Source organism: Macaca mulatta, chromosome 9, assembly GCF_049350105.2.
Source record: "Macaca mulatta isolate MMU2019108-1 chromosome 9, T2T-MMU8v2.0, whole genome shotgun sequence".
NCBI classification, from domain to species: domain Eukaryota; kingdom Metazoa; phylum Chordata; class Mammalia; order Primates; family Cercopithecidae; genus Macaca; species Macaca mulatta.
The window spans coordinates 105756645-105776178 of NC_133414.1; the positions used below are offsets into that span (position 1 = coordinate 105756645).

Sequence of the window (19534 nt, forward strand, 5' to 3'; positions counted from 1 at the left end):
CCAGCTGCTTGGGAGGCTGAGGCAAGAGAATGGCGTGAACCCGGGAGGCCGAGCTTGCAGTAAGCCGAGATCGTGGCCACTTTACTCCAGCCTGGACGACTCTGTTTCAAAAAAAAAAAAAAAAAAAAGAGGGACTAATTTCCCTCCTCATCCCATGTCAGCCATCTCTTGGATTTTTCACTGTTTGATGAGTGTTTCACTGTTTCAGCCTCCTAAACTGAGGCCAATATGCCCTGCAGACATCAGTAATATCAGGCAGATGTTCATGTTTATAATATTTACACTCATGTAGGGGCAAAGTGCCAACCATTTTATAACACACCCATCTGCTAAAAGGCTCCTCCACAGCAAAGAAAAAAGGCTGCCTAGTAAATGGATCCTCCTAGAAGTACATTCCAGATATCACACTACCAGTCTGCATTAGTGTGCTCAGAACGGCCAGAGAGAAGCCCATCCAAGACTTTGAGGAGGTATTCGTGGTAAAATAAAAGTTGGCATATATTACTGATTCCCAATAAGCTGGCACATCAGGGTATCTAAACCCAGTCTCCTTTTTCTTCCAAATACCTGATTTTTGCCCCCATCATCATACTGCCAAATCTTCTCCCCTTTATTTCTAGTTTAAAGGTTCAAACTGATGCTGATGTTTTGAGATTTCTGCAATTCTCACCACTTAAAGGATGCAGCAGCAGATTAATCATAATGATAATTATCATTATGCTATAGAAGGGGCTTTGTGTTTTGAGGCTTCCAGATAGAAACTACCACACTATGTAAGGGCAAGATCCAGAGATACCACTGTCTGACAACAAATCAAATGAGAGTCAGGACAGAGTTGATGAGCTCAGACATTTTCTGACCATATTTCAGGGCCATTCCCAGAAACAATTCATGATCCCTATGCTAGATATATTGCTAGAATCATTCACTTGGGGATATTAGATAAACTCTTCATGGGAGCTGCAATGTGGCTTCATCCCATGCTTCTTAATAATAGGAGGATTTGGTACCTGTTAAGAAATGCTGAGGAAGGTGAGTTGGAGGGCGAGAACTGCAGCCTTTTGCCAGAGGTGGACATGACCCAGTAGTTAACAACCAGACCAAGTCCGCTATGGCCAGCAGAGGGCAGCAAATCCCCCCTCCCCCCCCACCCCACCCCCAGCCATGCACGTGGCCACAGTGCCCATGTGACGGCCACTATGAACATCTGTGTTCCAGGACACTGGGACTACAAAAGGGTGGATCCCAGAAAAGGTATAACTATTGTGAGCAAGGAGGTTTGGAGAAAGAAATTTTCTCCTAGACAGTGGCCAGCAAAACTGTTCTGGAGATTCCAAAAACAGAGTCCAGGGGTTCCCAAGGTTCTGATCATTTGTTTTGCTGAATAAGGTTTGCCAAGATCCTGCCTCAGTCAGATGATAAGGAAGGCAGTAAAGGACAGAGGAAAAGAATGAAACTGAAGAAAGTATTTAAATAGCATCTTGCTTTGGTATTCTAAGTAGACTTTCCTTAGCAAGAAGAGACTACTTACATCTATGTCTCCCTCATGAAGCTTCTGTTCTTCCCTGAAATCGATCCACTGGCCTGCCTTGGGAGATTGGATGAGTCCCCCAAAGCCTGGTCATCCCAAGAGGAAAATCAGAATAACAGTCATGAAATTCAGCTCTGGATCATGCAAAGCCAGAGACTGTAACATAGATTTCTAATGACTCAGCCAAGATATAAACAATTAATTCAAATCAGCATGAACAACCACCCTCCTTTTAGCATGTCAGCAGATTTGCCCATGCATCACCTATATCACCAATGCCCATCACCTCCATAACAAAGGGGGTGTGGTAACAAACACTTTGCTTTTATCTTCCGATAGACCTCTGCCCTCGATCCTCCTAGCAGGAAGGTCAATGATCTGGCTCAGGTGATGGTGAGCACGGCAGGCGTTGTACACGCAATGAGAGAGCTGGCTTCATACCCACACAGACTACCTCGCTTTCCTCCTTGGTTAAGGGCGGGCAGACTGAGTGTAGTTGAATTTTACTGCCCTTGAGCACAGCAAAATTCATCCAGCCTCATGTGCAGCAGCTTAGCAAGTACCAAATACCACTCAAGGTCACCACTAGGTGAGAAGACTGTCCCAACAGGTCTGGACTTATAGGAAACTTACATTTTGAGACCAAAAATATAAGTTTAACCAGGCAAAAGTGTTGCTGTCAATGTGTTCCTAGCCTTCCGGTTGCCCTACAACTTAAAGAAGGTTCCAGCTTTTTCTAGTCAACTTCTTCCTCTCCTACAGCCTTCCCAGCACAGCCCTCTTTAGGGGACTCCCATGAAGCAGAATTGGGAGAAGAGGAGAATAACACGAAGTAACTCACATGTTAGACTGTAGGAGGGTGTCAGAATTCATACTCTGAAAGAGACCAGAAGGAGCTGTGTATAGGAAGTGGAAGGGTGAGGACATGGGGATTTTAAGAAGAGTTCCTGTGAGTTACAGCCCTTTTATGACATTTGAAAAAAATGTTACTGGACTGCGTTCATTTGATGCAAGTCTTCTTTGAGAATGGACCCTATGAATCACCATTTCAATAGAATTATAGAAGAGACTAACATAATTCTGCTTCCTCCTTTGAATGAGTATTTAATTTGAGTAGGTTATCCTGTATCTCATGAGAAGCAAAAAAAAATTACCTAACTCACAGAATCTCAAATTAGTAGAAACCAAACAAACCAACATCCAAATATTTATCGAAACACTGCTGTTTCTGATCTTTGCTTCCACGTTATTTCACCATAAGCTTTCTGGAATCACCTTTGCTGCTTAGACACTGGAGACGCTTCCTCTCCACCTCTCTGGGAAGGTCTTTGCCTGTAGCCTCTCGTTACGGGGCCCTGGGCTTTGGACACATCTCCCCGTGGCCTGGACTGACTTGGTTAACATTTTCTGTGTCGCTGTCTCCCCTATGTGACAGAGCTGGTGCTCTTCGTTCAGTTCATTTTTCTGTCCTAAAAGGACCCTTTTGGCTCCAGAATTGGAGGTATTTAAAGAAGCAAACTTGCTCAGTGTTACAGTCACAAGGCCAAGAGGTGTTTAGTTAACTTTTATAAGTGGATTTAGGTTTACGCCAGAGTAAGAGGCAGAGTCGGGAACAGCTTTTCCTCATAAAGAAGGAAAACAAAAAAAGAGGAAACATTGATTGGAGAAAGTCTCCTGGTAACAGAAAGAATTCTGGTATCTGAGCTGCTGGATGCATGCGCTTTCTTTCTCTCTGATTCTTTTCCCCCCATTGAAGGAGGATAAGGGCAGAGATAACTGAGAGGAGGTGGAATTCACTGGGGAAATTACCTCGGAAGCAGGCTATGGAAGAGGGCATCACAGAAACAGGTCACCCTGTAACCATAGTGACGGCTGAAGAAGGAAGGGGACAGTGAAGAGAGGGAGCAAGGACAGGGACACGGGAGTAGCTGGGAGCAAAGGGGACCCCCAGGTCAAGGGGGTGAGTGACAGGAGCTGTGACTAGTTGAGGCTAAATTTAGGTTTTTAAAGTAAGATGAATTAATTTCTAACTGCAATTATTTAGGGAGGCAAGATGCATGTGATGTTATGGATTCTTTTTACCTTTAAATGGAGTATAAATTTTTTTTAAAGTTTGGCTATTCTACTAAAGCAAGATTAGGAGAGACCAGTGGAAAGTTGTGGCTAGAATTGGAAATGAGTGTCAGGAGAGTTCGAGAGGAAGGTAGACTCAGAGTTCTCTAGAATCTCAGACACTGTCCTCATCTTGGGTGGACGCAGCGCCCGGCTGCCTCCTGGTGGCAGCTGGTTCCAATTAGCAGGGAGTAATTAGGAGGAGGTTCCACTTGCTGACGCTGAAATGGCAAAACCCAAGCCACAGGCATAGACGGATGGCCAGATTTAGCACATAAAAATACAGGGTGTTCTGTTACATTTGAATGTCAGACAAACATGAACAATATTTTAGTATGCGCTTGCTCCATGACAGCCTTCATAAGGTGGTACATACGGATTCAATGTCTTCCTCTTGCTCTCTTGCCCCTGCATTTTTAAAAAAGAAAGGAGATGACATTCAACCAAGGTGGACAGTAAATAAATAAATAAATAAATAAATAAATAAATAAATAAATGAATAAGAAGGAAGGAGAAAAGAAGAGAGGCAGGTAGGGAGAGAAGGAGGAAGGCTCTGAGCCCCAAATGATCATTTCCTCTAATTCTCCATTCATAAAACTCCGTTCCTTCTTGCCCCTTCACCAGCCCCCTCTTTTCACCATCATGGGGACACTTTGTAACTATTCCCTACAATATGTCTTCAAAACATTAAATCAGAACCAAGTCACACACAATGAAAGCAAACCTCACCCGTCTGGTTCCAAAAACCACTGGGGTCTCTTCCTGGGCGCTAAAGGGGTATTCTGACCCCTCCCCACGCCTAACCCATGAGCCTCCACCTCGGCAGCATGACTTGCTGCTGCTAGATCTGTACCTGCCAGCTCACCTCACCTCTGAACCCCCTGCTTGCATTTTCTTCAGGTTCTTGTCTTTGATGCACAGTTCTTAGAGTATCTCCTAATTAAGTGCTCTGAAACAGGTGCCAATAAATCTGGTTACAGTAATATTTCAAAGAGGTGTTTTACAAATAAATAAATGTTTATGCTTCAGTACGTGGTGTATGGTAATGGTGTTCTTAAATGGATTTTTCTTCACACAGCCCACCTCAGCTCCAGCTGAGGCTGGATACTCCCAGCCCCCAGCCCCTAGCCCCAGTTCCCAGCCCTAACTGAACACTACTACGGAAAAGTCCAGAAACAAGATAGCAGTTCACTTATCATCTTGAAACTTCAATCAGATCATGCCACTTTGCTTAAAACCCTCCATTCCTCTCCTGTAACATTTAGAATAAGATACAGAATGTCCACAATGGCCTCTAAGGTCTGTGGGGTTTTCCGCTACCCACAGCATCCCACCCTATTCCTTGTTCACTGCTATCTAGCCCCAGGAAAACCCTTTCTGTTCATGGAAGATGCAAGGCCTTTTCCTGCCTCAGACTCTTGCACTTGTTTTCCCTCCTTTCTGGAATGCTTCCCCATGCCCAGCTCTGTGGATGGAGAGGTCATTCTAATGCTTCAGGACCAAGTTCTAAGGTGTTAAGAACATTCTGTATCCTGGAATTTGTGCGCTTTATTATATGGACGTCACATCCCGTAAAAGGTAAAATGTAATGTATTACTACTTCACTATTACTAGATCACCTTTTTATTTCCTTCCCGACAATGATCACAATGTGTAATTATAATATTTACTTGTTTACTTGTTTACTGTCTGTCTTTCACTTAGATCAGGAGGTGGCAAACTATGCCATCAGCCAAGTCTAGCCACCATTTATTTTTATAAACAAAGTTTTATTGGAACCTAGCCACACCCATCCATTTACTATTGTCTGTGGCTGCTTTTACTAAGCTACAATGGCAGAACTGAGTAATTGTAACACAGATTGCATAGCCTCACAAAACCTAAGATGCTTACTATCTAGCCCTTTTCAAAAAAAAAAAACCATTTTGAAACCCCTGCCATGGACTGTAAGTTTCATGAAGGCAAGAACTGTGTCAGTCTTCTCCACCTGTATTTCAGGATCCGAAACAGCGTCTGGCACAAATTCCAGCAACCCCTCAATAAGTGTTGGCTCCTGTCCGGCCCCTACCACTGGCTCCCCTAGCGCAGTCTCCTAGCTTGCCCTTTCCCTCATCTGATCCTGGCACCCGGCCATTTGCCTGCAGAGTGTAGGTTCTTGCCATCTGCCAGTCCCTTGTAGCCCTGCCTCCTTGCTCGATGTCACCAAACTGGTGCTTCTCATGCCCTGATGCTGAAAATCCGTCTAATCACAACCAATAATCTCAACACAAAAGGTTCCTCTGCTGTTTGTGTGTTTTAGAAGCAATCATTTTGTGGTATGCCAGTCCATTCTCTACAATCATGAAAGATGCCTGTCTCAAAATGTCCTTCTATCATTTAGCTTTTTGTTAATATATTTACTTAGGTATCTTCCTATTATAAAAGTGATCCATATACATAACATAAAATTTTGAAAATAAAGAAAAACTAAGAGACAATCATTTTTAGCATTTTGATGTGATTTCTTTTTATTAATCTTTCTATGCTATTTTTTAATGCATACCTGTATAAAACAACAAAAAACGGCTACAATTTTCTCCCTTGTATTATAATAAGCATTTATATATTCTTTATAAAGTATTATTTTAGTAGCTGCATAATATTACATTCAATGGAAATATTAATGTTTATTTATTGTTGGGAAATATTTATAATATATTCAGATCTTTACAATAGAAAGTAATACAGCCATGAACATCTCTGTGCTTGAAGTTTTTTCCCCCATTTTTTGGATTACTTCCTCTAGAAAGATTTCCACAGAATTACTGAATCAAGGACCATTGTTTTGAGTTCAGATAAATATTGGCATTCTCACTTTTTAAAAGGCCTGAAAACTTCTTTTTTTTCATTTTTTTATTATTATTTATGTCCTAGGGTACATGTGGCACATATACACCATGGAATACTATGCAGCCATAAAAAAGGATGAGTTCATGTCCTTTGTAGGGACATGGATGCAGCTGGAAATCATCATTCTCAGAAAACTTCTTTTTTTTTTTCTTTTTTGAGAGGAGTCTCGCTCTGTCCCCCAGGCTGGAATGCAGTGGCACAATCTTGGCTCACTGCAAGCTCTGCCTCCCAGGTTCATGCCATTCTCCTGCCTCAGCCTCCCAAGTAGTTGGGACTACAGGCGCCCGCCACCACGCCCAGCTAGTTTTTTTGTATTTTTAGTAGAGATGGGGGTTTCACCATGTGAGCCAGGATGGTCTCGATCTCCTGACCTCGTGATCCGCCCGTCTTGGCCTCCCAAAGTGTTGGGATTACAGGCGTAAGCCACTGTGCCCAGCCCAGAAAACTTCTTAATAAAAATATCAGAGCATATACATTCATAATCCTCTTTCCTGTGCTCCAAATCCATAGGAATGAGAGGTTACATATTAAATACATATTTCTATGCTTCTCTAAAAATGCAAGAGGAAAATTTCACTGGCTCAAAAAAGGGAGTAAAACTTAAACAATAAGCAAAGTGTGAAACCACAGGGACAAACAGTGAGACTGGAACTAGGCAAACAAGACTGGAGTTCAGCACCTCCAGAGGAAGGACTGAATGCAGCTCTCGGTAGTGGGAAGCTACCGAAGAACAGGGGATGACAGAACTTCATCCATACATACATCTAGAACAGTGGCAGAAAGACACCACTTGCTCAGGGTCAGTGTCCAAAGCAGAGTCCTATATTAGTCCATTCTCACACTGCTATAAAGAACTAGCTGAGACTTGGTTATTCATTAAGAAAAGGGGTTTAATTGACTCACGGTTCAACAGGCTCTACAGTTTCACATGGCCAGGGGGCCTCAGGAAACTTAACAATCATGGCAGAAGGTGAAGGAGAAGCATGCCTTACCAAGGCAGAGTAGGAGGAAAGAGACTATGAGGGGGAAAGTGCCACACACTTTTAAACCATTGGATCTCATGAGAACTCATTCACTATCACAAGAACAGCAAGGGGGAAATCCACCCCCATGATCCAATCACCTCCCACCAGCCTCCTCCCCTGACATGTGAGGACTGCAATTCAACATAAGATTGGGGCGGGACCTGGAGCCAAACCATATCAGTCCTATTCCTGGTGCTGGAGAGGAAACACTTTACTTTCATAGAGTCAGTGCCTGGGGGCCTGCGAATTGAAACCGTCAAAAGATAGATTAGCAAGAGAAAAATAAAGAGTTGATTTAAGCATGCAATGTGCACACACACAGGAGTACTCAGTGATGCGCTCAGTGATTGTGCTCACTGTTAGAATTCAGGGCTTATATACCTAACATAGTAAGGGGAAGGAAAAAGGAGAAGAACAAATAGGTTTCCTTAGGAAAGACAATTGGATTTTTATGAGAATAAATGGGAGATAAGAAAGTTTGTGATGTTTTATTTACACAGGTGCTAGTGGCCTGTCTCTCTTCTTCACAACTAGGACTCTCCCTAGGAGAAGGGATTTATGGTAGCCTCATTTCCCAAAGTTGCTGTTTTTCGTCAGATTAGGAAAGCTCCAAGAAAGTCTTTTTCTGCATCTGTTGAGTCTCAAATGTCTTCAGCTTAAAATAATCTTTACAACAACTCTGTAATTGCCTGATGGGTTCCTCTCATCCTCTGCACAGACAAAACCAATTCACCGAGATCATGGTATTGCAGTAGTTTAATTGATGTGAGACTGGTCACAGGGTAAATAGAATTATTACTTAAATCAGTCTCCCCAAAGGCTCATAGGTTAGGGTTTTTCAAGGATAGTTTGCTGGGTAGGGGATAGAGAACGGGTGCTGCTGATTGGTTGGCAATGCAATCACAGGGGTGTGGAAAATGGTTGCCATGTGTGCACTGAGTCCACCTCTTGGTGGGAGAGGAGGGCACAGGAACAGTTGAGTTATGAGTCATGAGTCCGGGTGGAGTCAGTCTGAAAAATATCTCAAAAGACCAATCTTAAGTTCTACAATAGTGATATTATCTGTATGAGCAACTAGGGAAGTCATAAATCTTGTGACCTCTGGCCACACGATTCACACGATTCCTGAGAAGTAAGGGATCATAAAAACTATATCCACATTTTAACAGAATTCAGGCCCCTCCCATAATCCTAATCTTATGGCCTTTCATTAGTCTTGTGAAAGTAGTTTCAGCCCGCCCCATGGCCCCAACACGGAGAGGATTCATTTCAGGGAGAAACTATTATCATCCTTGCTTCTAAGTTAAACTATAAATTTTAATTTAGTTAAAAGTAAAAATATGTCAGCTTGTCCTATGCCCAGGATTGAGTGAAGACAGACAACCTGTGAGGTTAGAAGCAAGATGCAGTCAGCCATGTCAGATTTCTCTTATTGCCATTATCTTTGCAAAGGTGGTTTCAACTTAGGGATTCTGAGTGGGTCTTTACACCGGTCTGTACCATGTGGATTGTGGAGAATTTTCACCCCAGAAATGAGCAGCTCTGAGTTGAGCTGCGAACATATGGCATAGGTTGAATCTAGTCAACCTGTGAGATCAAGGCTAAGGGAGCCAAGAAACTGCCTCACAGGCTAGGGAAGTGTGGGAGAAAATTCTCACACAATATGAACTTTCCAGCAAAAGTTAAAAGACACACAGCACACTGAAAGGTCATCACAAATCAAATATCTACATTCTAAAGTGACAGAAGAATCTAAAAAGAACTTTGAAATGAATCTGTTTAAAATTTTCAGGGAAATAAAAGAAGATAACATCAATAAAACCAAAATAGGACATTATAAAACCGGAATAGGCAAGTAATAAAAAGAACAACAGAAAATTATTCACCCCACAACTTTAAAAAACAAGATAGCCATCCCTTAAAGGAACTGCACTTCACTACACTGACAGAAGAGGGTGATCTTGAACTAGAAATGGTAAATTACTCTAACTTCATGAAATACAATGCAATGAAATGAAGCATCCTAAATCCATGTAAAGCTACTTTAAGGGGGAATAAAAATTAGAATCAGGGCCAGGCACGGTGGCTCGTGCCTGTAATCCCAGTAATTTGGGAGGCCAAGGTGGGCAGATTATTTGAGGTCAGGAGTTCGAGACCACCCTGACCAACATGGTGAAACCCCATCTCTGCTAAAAATATAAAAATCAGCTGGGCATGGTGACACACACCTGTAATCCCAGCTACCTGGGAGACTGAGGCCCAAGAATCACGTGAACAAGAGATGTGGAGGTTGCAGCGAGCTGAGATGGCACCACTGCACTCCAGCCTGGGTGACAGAGCAAGACTCCATCTCAAAAAAAAAAAAAAAAAAAAAAAAAATCAGAACCAAAGCCTTTAGCTGATGAAGTTCTTTCAAAAAAGAACCACAAAGCAACAACAAAACACAAAATTTTAAACGGAATTGATATCTTCAAACATTTGGAAATATAAAAAACTACCTTGAATCAGATATTTGAAAACCAAGAACAGAAATGAACAAAACAACAGAGAAGTACATATTTTTTAAACTGATTGATTGATTCAACTCAGGAAAGAAAAAGACAAAATCATCTTAGGAATAAAGGCCAAGTTACAAAACACCCAATGGAAAGTAGACTGAAATGAAAAGTTAAGAAAGAAGATTGAAGAGAGGCAGGAAAATGAACAAGAAAATAAAAATGAACTAAAAATAGAAGCAAAAAGGTTCAGAGAGAAAGTGGTTGAAATGGAAGATAAACAAAGAAAATGAAAGATACAGATCACTCAAACCCCTGAAGAAGACATATAAAACAATGGAATAAAACTCACATTTAAGCCTATAATCTAAAATGGAGAAATAGACTATGTTCATGTACTGGAAGACTCAATATTGTTAAGATGTCAATTCTTCCCAAATTGATCAACAGATTTGACTCATCAAATTCCCAACAAACTTTACTGTAGAAACTAATACGCTGTTTCTAAAATTTATATGGAAATGCAAAGAATCTAGAAGAGTCAAAACAGTTTTGAGGAAAAAAACAAAGTTGGAGGATTTGTACTGCTTGATTTCAAGACTTACTATAAAATGAACAGTACTCAAGAAAGAGTGTTATTTGCATAAGGATTTACATATAGAGTAATGGAACAGAGTAGAAAGACCTAAAATAGACCCACACTCATATGGTCAATTACTTTGTTATAAAGGAACCAAGGCAATTCAATGAAGAAAGAGTAGTCTTTTCAACAAATAATGCTGGAATAACTGAATATCCACATGAAAAGAATGAACCTCAACTCTTACTTTATATCATACACAAAAATTTATTATTTAAAATGAAACATAAACCTAAACATAATATTTAAATATATAAAACTTATAGAAGAAAACATAGCAGAAAATATTTCTGATCTGGGATAAGCAAAGATTTCTTGGCTGGGCACATTGGCTCACATCTGTAATCCCAGCACTTTAGGAGGCCAAGACAGGTGGATCACATGAACCCAGGAGTTCAAGACCAGCCATGTGCAACATAGTGAAACCCCATCTCTACAAAAAATACAAAAATTAGCCGGGTGTGGTGGCTCATGCCTAGAGTCTCAGCCACTCAGGGGGCTGAGGTGGGAGGACTGCCTGAGTTGGGAGGTCACGGCTGCTGTGAGCCATGATCGTGCCACTGCATTCCAGCCTGGGCGACAGAGTGAGACCCTGTCTCAAAAACAAAATAAAACAAAAAACAAACAGATTTCTTAGATTGGGCATGAAACACACCAAAAAAGAAAATGATAAATTGCACTTCATCAAAATTGTAGACTTCTCTCTTTCAAATATACCATTAATAATGAAATAGGCCACATGATGAGAGAAAATATTCATAACACATACATAGGACCAAAAACTGGTATACATAATATATAAAGAAATACTCAGTAATAAGACAAACTACCCAATTTTTAACATTGGCTATGTTCAAATAATTTGCAAAAGGTAATAATGAATGTCCAATATATACATGAAAAGATGCTCAACCTTGTTGGTCATCAAGGAGCTGTAAAGTAAAACCACAATGAGATGCCAATATACACTCACTAGAATGGCCAAAATATCAAAACTGATGATACCAAGGATTGGCCAGGATATGAAGCAACTGAAACTCTCATACGTTGCTGTCGAGAAAGCAAAATGTTACAACCACTTTGGAAAATAATTTGTCTGCTTCTTATAAGGTTGAACCCACAGTTATCATACAATAGAGCAAGTACATTCCCACGTTTTACTTGATAAACATAAAAGCGTGTCTACACGAAGGCTTGTATACAAATGTTTATAGTAGTTTTACTTGTAACTGCAAAATCCAGAAATAACCTAGTGGCGCACACTCAGTAATAAAAGTAATGAACAATTGACCCAGCAATGCAGCAGCAAGGATAAACCTCAAAATATTATTCTAAGTCAGAGATGCCAGACACAGAAGAGTACTTATTGTATGAAATTCAACAAAAGGTAAATCTTATTTACAGCAGCAGAAAGCTGCTCAGTCAGTGATTGTTTGGGTAGGGGGAATGATTACAAAGGACCAGTAGGGAGGTTTTTTAGATAATGAAATCTATATCTTGGTGGTAATGGTAACGTGAACATATATGTTTTTAAATTTTATTAAACTGAGCCGGGCACACTGGCTCATGCCTGTAATCCCAGCACTTTGGGAGGCTGAGGCAGGCAGGTCACTTGAGGTCAGGAATTCAAGACCAGCCTGGCCAACATGGTGAAACCCCATCTCTACTAAAATACAAAAATTAGCCAGGCGTGGTGACATGCCCCTGTAATCCCAGCTACTTGAGAGGCTGAGGTGGTGGAACTGCTTAAGCCCAGGAGGCAGAGGTTGCAATGAGCCGAGATCATGCCACTGCACTCCAGCGTAGGCGATGGAGTGAGACTCCATCTCAAAAAATAATAATAAATTATTGTTATTAAATTGTATATTTAAAATTGATACATATTTATATATGTGAGTTAAACTTCAAAAAGTTGATGTTGGCTGGGTGCGGTGGCTCACGCCTATAATCCCAGCCCTTTGGGAGGCTGAGGCAGGTGGATCACCTGAGGTCAGGAGTTCGAGATCAACCTGGCCAACATGGAGAAACCCCACCTCTACGAAAAGTAGAAAAATTAGCTGGATATGGTGGCGTGTGCCTGTAATTCCAGCTACTCTGGAGGCTGAAGCAGGAGAATCACTTGAATCCAGGAGGCGGGGGTTGCAGTGAGCTGAGATCACGCTGCTGCACAAGCCTGGGCCACAGAGCAAGAACCTGTCTCAAAACAACAACAACAACAACAACAAAAACTTGATGTTAAAAAAGTATAATCTAAGAAAATTTTCCAGGAAGAAAAAAAAGACCCAAATTTATTAATGGAAAGATCCCATGGTGTATCTGGTAAATTGGTATCAGTCACTCAAAAATACGGTCAAGTTTCTAATATATGTATATGATTCTAATATACCCAATGTGCCAAAAGTAACACCCGCAATTCTCTCTGAGACATGCCTTTCTCCCTCTGGACTTAATCAGGGTATGCCAAGCTACTCTAGGGAAGGGCTCTTAAGATTCCAAGAAACTCCTGTGTCTGGCTGAGGAGTAAAGAGAGTGAAACCCAGAGGGTGTCACCTGCCTCATTGAGGGTCTCATAAGCCAAATTAAAGAGTTCAGTTTTATTTGGAAAGAAATGAGCAGTCTCTGGAGGGTTTTAAGCATAGGGTTGATATAGTCAAATCTGTGGTTTAGAAAAATCAACTCTCCAGTCCCAGGAGCTTGGAGGAAGGAGGCAGGAAGACCAACAGGAGGCTGTTGAAGTTAAGTCTGGTAATGAACGATGAAGGCTTCAGGTGATTCGTGATCACAGGGATGAAAGAGAGGGAAAATGAAGACATACCAGGATATTTGTGGAAGAAAATCCAGTTTTCTAATACAATTCTATATTATACAAACTCTAATGTTACGCAGAGACCAATGAAGAGAATCACGCTCAAGCTATTCCTTTAAAGAAGTTTGGCATTTTGTGGCCAGGCACAGTGGCTCACGCCTGTAATCCCAGCACTTTGGGAGCCGAGGTGGGCGGGTCATGAGGTCAGGAGATTGAGACCAGCCTGACCAACATGGTGAAACCCTGTCTCTACTAAAAACACAAAAAAATTAAGCCAGATGTGGTGGCACATGCCTGTAGTCCCAGCTACTCGGGAGGCTGAGGCAGGAGAATCGCTTGAACCCAGGAGGTGGAGGTTGCAGTGAGCTGAGACTGCGCCACTGCACTCCAGCCTGGGTGACAGAGTGAGACTCCGTCCCAAAAAAAAAAAAGAAGTTTGGCATTTTGTTTTCCTTCTGCTTCATAAAGTTTGGTCTCTAACATTATGTGTCAACACCCATTAAATTTAAGGAGCAGTTGTTCAAGTCTGATCATGAGCACATAGACTGCACACAGTTGCCTGCCCAAGGTGCTGAGCATCCATTCGGCTGAATTCTTAGTGAACCACGAGGCTCACTTCATTCTTCACTCCTTTAAAGACCAAGATAACTTTGATCAGCATGTTCAAAATGCATCTTGACTCTTCTCTGTTTTGTCCATTTCAAATTGTACCTGCCCTAGTTTGGGTTCACTAGAAGCAGATGTTTTTGAGGAATTAGACACACAAGAGAATTCTTGAGGAAGGGAGAAGACTGGACGAGTTTCAGATTGTGATGCAGGCTGACTCCCGTGGAAGGAAACTGGACAGGAAGGAGGACTGGGGAGGAAGCGTCTCAGACCACAGTCTTTGAGTCAGAGCCACATGCCTCTTGCTGGAATGGGCTTGTCCTCGTGCCTCTGCTATGCTCAGCCATCCCAGGGATCAGCCCCTGGGGAGTGTGACTCAGCACATTGTGGTGCTGAATCCAGAAGCAGCATCTGGGGCCAATCAGGCAATTTTGCTCTTCACAGTAGGAGACCTGCATGGTACATTTTCACGGCCACCCACCTTCTCTCTACTTTCTGTTCTTCTGGCCTTTGCTCTCTGAAGTACCATTTTTCTCTAAGCCTGTATTCTTCCTCCACAAAATCGTAAATATGATAATCGATTCTTAAGCATTCTTCCAACATTTGACAAAGATGAGGAACTCCAGCCCTGGGCACCCAAGAGGTCCCCCTGAAACTTTATAGAAGGAAACTATTATTCTCATTTTTGCTAGGGTGCATTCCTTTCCTCCAGTCCCACATCCCCCAGCATAGTGTTGTGCCTACATCACTAAGGGAATTGTGCCCCATTCCCACACTGTAAAAAGATGCCAGAATGCACCAAATCCCACAGTACACCATCAGGTCACTCTTTCTCTCTCTCTCTCTCTCTCTCTCTCTCTCTCTGTGTGTGTGTGTGTGTGTGTGCGTGTGCGCACCCATGTTTTGGGGGGAGGTATTCTCCCACAGTGTTAGCTTTCAAATGTTTTAAGTGGCTGGCTTTTTTTTTTTTTTTTTTGGTAGAAGACCTGGCGATTTGATCATAAACAGTTTCTGAAGATCCTCCTGGCCTAGATGAGCTGTTAACCTTTGAAGTTGCTATGGAAACCAGTGCGGTTTTTTAAAATATATAAATTATTGATGTAGAGGAAAGAGATGCTGTGATGCTTCAAAGAAAGGCAAATGAGGCATTGGAAGATATGAAAAAGTGAAATACCTAAACATATTAGGTACCAAGAACAACTTTTTCCATCTTCACTCAAGCTGTCCTACTAATAATAGGAAGCTTTCAGGAATTCTATATGTGAGGAATAAGAGCTCTTATTTCTGTGCCCAAAGGTCAATTAGTACTAGTTGGCTGAATAAGTGGATGAAGAATGGGAAATAGAGCAACCCTGAGACACTGTTAGGTAAACTGTCCTGGTCACAATCTACTGCTGGAATCAAAGGCGTTGATCACCTCATGATTAGCTGGTTGTCACAGCTTTCCATCAGCTCTGTTTCTTAAACCCTGAGAGGTTCCACCATGAATCACTCATTCACTTTGGAGAATTCTATTTTCTGGGTTGTGAAGGTTTGAAAGTTGGTGTCCACAGAAATATCACACTGTGAAGTAGCTCAAAAAAGCCAGTGGTGACATACTATTGTAGGCCAGAGGCTTCTGGCTGAATCAATGTAACCACTATATCTAGGTATTATGATCTCTCAAGTACAAAATAAGATCACATTAATTTTTAATGGCTGGAACCCACACTGGCTTCATAGCTAGCTCTCAGACTCTTGTAGGGGCCACAGAGATTCACTACATTTTTGTGGGTGTGTGTGTGTGTGTGTGTGTGTGTGTGTTGAGACAAACTTTTGTTCTGTTACCCAGGCTGGAGTGCAGTGGCACAATCTCAGCTCACTGCAGCCTCTGCCTCCTGGGTTCAAGTGATTCTCTTGCCTCAGCCTGCACAGTAGCTAGGATTACAGGTGTCCACCATCACGCCCGGCTAATTTTTATATTTTTGTGTGTGTATTTTTAATAGAGATGGATTCACAATGTTGGCCAGGCTGTTCTCGAACTCCTGACCTCAAGTGATCTACCCGCCTTGGCCCCCCAAAGTGCTGTGACTACAGGCATGAGTCATTGCACCCGGCTGAGATTCACTACCTTCAAAGAAGAGGGATCCCCACTCGAAGAAGGACTTATCTGGCTGCTAAGAGTGCTGCTGCCCCTTCAGCTCCCACCTCAGCTGCAAAGAGCCGCCTTGCCTAGGGTTACACTCTTCCTGGGATGGCTTGCACTCAGTGATGGACGAAAGCCGGCATATAATGTCCCAGCCATTTCAGTCCATTGCAGAGCAACTGTGATGCTTTTTGGCTCACAGCCACCTGTTGGATCGGTCAATGATGCTGGGCCTGCATCTCAGTTGGCCTTCTTTCTCAGCCTGATCCAGCTTCCGTCTCTCTTCCACATGTGTTAATTTCAACGGTGCTTCCTAATAAACATCCTGAACAGTGAACTCCATCTCAGCCTGCTTGCCAGAGGACCCAAATTGCAGCAACTCCTCCCAGCCCCACCTGGCAATGCCAAGTGAAATACAAAATGCCTGGTTAAATTTGAATTTCAGATAAGCAACTAATACCTTTTTAGTATAGGTATGTCCCAAATATTTTTATGGCCTAATCTGTGTGCCTAGTATGACACTGGATTAAGTAAATGTTTGTTGGATAAACTAGAATTTTAGGATCCTGTCTTAAAATAGAGAACCCCCCTACACAGAAGAGGCAGAGGTGGGCAATGTTTCCTTGCTCTTCATTATGCAAGTGTTTTACAAAATGTTCACAGATAAGCAATACCTCAGTTACCCAAGGTGCTTGTACAAATGCAGATTCCCAGGACTCACCAGATTTACTGAAGGAGAACCTCTGGGGCTGACCCCCAGAAATTTGCATTTGTAGTAAGCCTCCTAAGTGATTCTTCTGCTCCTAAAGTTTAAGAAGCTTCCATACTATGACCTGTGACCTTGAACTAGAAAGACCAGTTTGATCCAGATTAGGAAAGCCTGTCTCTGAAGTCACCCAAGAACTGTAGAAAGCAGAGGATCAGCCGGGCGCGGTGGCTCACGCCTGTAATCCCAGCACTTTGGGAGCCCGAGGCGGGCGGATCACAAGGTCAGGAGATCGAGACCATCCTGGCTAACACGGTGAAACCCCGTCTCTACTAAAAATACAAAAAAATTAGCCGGGCGCGATGGCGGGCGCCTGTAGTCCCAGCTACTCAGGAGGCTGAGGCAGGAGAATGGCGGGATCCCGGGAGGCGGAGCTTGCAGTGAGCGGAGATCGCGCCATTGCACTCCAGCCTGGGCGACAGAGCGAGACTCCGTCTCAAAAAAAAAAAAAAAAAAGAAAGCAGAGGATCAGTCCTGTCTGTACCTGTTTGGCCACTCTCTTTCTCTTTCCCTTTGAATCTCCTTCAGATGGAAAGTAAGTTCCTGGACCAGGCTGATTATCATAGTCTCTGGGAGCACAGTTTTTTGTTTTTTGTTTTTTGTTTTTTTTTTTGAGACGGAGTCTGGCTCTGTTGCCCAGGCTGGAGTGCAGTGGCCGGATCTCAGCTCACTGCAAGCCCCGCCTCCCGGGTTCACGCCATTCTCCTGCCTCAGCCTCCCGAGTAGCTGGGAGTACAGGCGCCCGCCACCTCGCCCGGCTAATTTTTTTTGTATTTTTAGTAGAGACGGGGTTTCACTGTGTTAGCCAGGATGGTCTCGATCTCCTGACCTCGTGATCCGCCCGTCTCAGCCTCCCAAAGTGCTGGGATTACAGGCTTGAGCCACCGCGCCCGGCCGGGAGCACAGTTTAAGAGAATGCAGATCTACCAAGTCATAGTCAAGGAAAATATTATGCTGACCACAACAGGGGCTGTGAGAAGTCAGAGTCACTAAGAAAGACTTTAGGGAGGAGATAGCTTTGAATGACAGGCAACATTTGCATGGGCCCATTGAAAAGGCTTGAGCATTCTAGAATAACTGAGTCTACAGGCTTAGAGGCAGGAGAAGCATGTTGTATTAATCTGTTCTCATGCTACTAACAAAGACATACCAAGACTGGGTAATTTATTTTTTATTTTTATTTTTATTTTTGGGACGGAGTCTCACTCTGTCGCCCAGGCTGGAGTGCAGTCGGGCAATCTTGGCTCACTGCAAGCTCCGCCTCCCAGGTTCATGCCATTCTCCTGCCTCTACCTCCCTAGTAGCTGGGACTACAGGCTCCCACCACCACGCCCGGCTAATTTTTTGTATTTTTAGTAGAGACGGGGTTTTACCGTGTTAACCAGGATGGTCTCAATCTCCTGACCTCTTGATCTGCCCGCCTCGGCCTCCCAAAGTGCTGGGATTACAGGCATGAGTCACTGCGCCCAGTCCCAAGACTGGGTAATTTATAAAGGAAAGAGGTTCAATTGACTCATGGTTCCACATGGCTGGGGAGGCCTCACAATCATGGTAGAAGGGGAATGAGGAGCAAAGTCACATCTTACATGGCAGCAGGCAAGATAGCATGTGCAGGGCAACTCGCCTTTATAAAACCATCAGACCTCGTGAGACTTATTCACTACCACGAGAACAGTATGGGTGAAACCACCCCCATGATTCAATTATCTCCACCTGCCTTGATATGTGGGGATTATTACAATTCAAGGTGAGATTTGGGTGGGGACACAGCCAAACCATATCACATGTCATAGGAAGCACTTACTGTTAGAAAGGTCTTGAAACTCAGTGACAGGGTGGCTTAAGATCCAGATGGCAGATGCAGGAGCATTCCTCCCTAGCTTCAACACAGAGCCTCAGGTTCCTGCTGCAAGATGTTGCACTGGAAATAAGCGAAGGAATCTTCCTAAAGGGTTTAATCGGATCTCAATGCATGAATACAGAACGCTAAATAACTATTGTCAGTTCACAGATCGGTGCCCCAGTCAGCTGAACACTGGAGTTCAAAAACTCACCTTCATGTTTTAGACCTTTGCTGAAGTCTTCCTCACAGAACACTGTATTCCCTTTTCCCCAGGCTAAAGGTGCATGGAATAGGTGGATGGTTTTCCCCAGATGCCAAGATATGCCATAAAAATGGTCTCCCCCTGCCCTTTACTCTTATTTAAGAAACAGTAAGATTTATGACAAAGAAGGCATCAAGACATTTGGCTTTTGAAGAATGTGTCACCTCCATGGAGGGGTGAGGTGAAGGTTATCACTCTTGACACATGCCTGGCTGGGGCAGCAGGTGCATGTGGGGAAGAATGAAAAATAAGTTTGATAATTGATTACAATTTTCCAGGCATGAAAAGCTGAGATCAACAGTTCATCTCAATCCATCTTTTGGGACTAATTTTATTCTTATCATTCAGGTCTTAGCACATGTCACCTTCTCAGAGAGGCTGTCCCTAAGCACCCAATCTCTCCCACCCCACCCCATTACTCTTATCACATCACA

General features: G+C 42.9%; 1 long non-coding RNA gene across 1 annotated transcript in view; it reads right to left on the reverse strand.

Annotated features, from left to right (window-relative positions):
- Positions 1 to 19534, reverse strand: part of LOC107000227 (uncharacterized) — a 186207-nt gene that overhangs the window by 52203 nt on the left and 114470 nt on the right. Inside the window, exon 3 of the long non-coding RNA XR_001447239.3 lies at positions 18800 to 18916. This is a non-coding gene — a long non-coding RNA (uncharacterized LOC107000227). The remainder of the gene's footprint in view (positions 1 to 18799; positions 18917 to 19534) is intronic.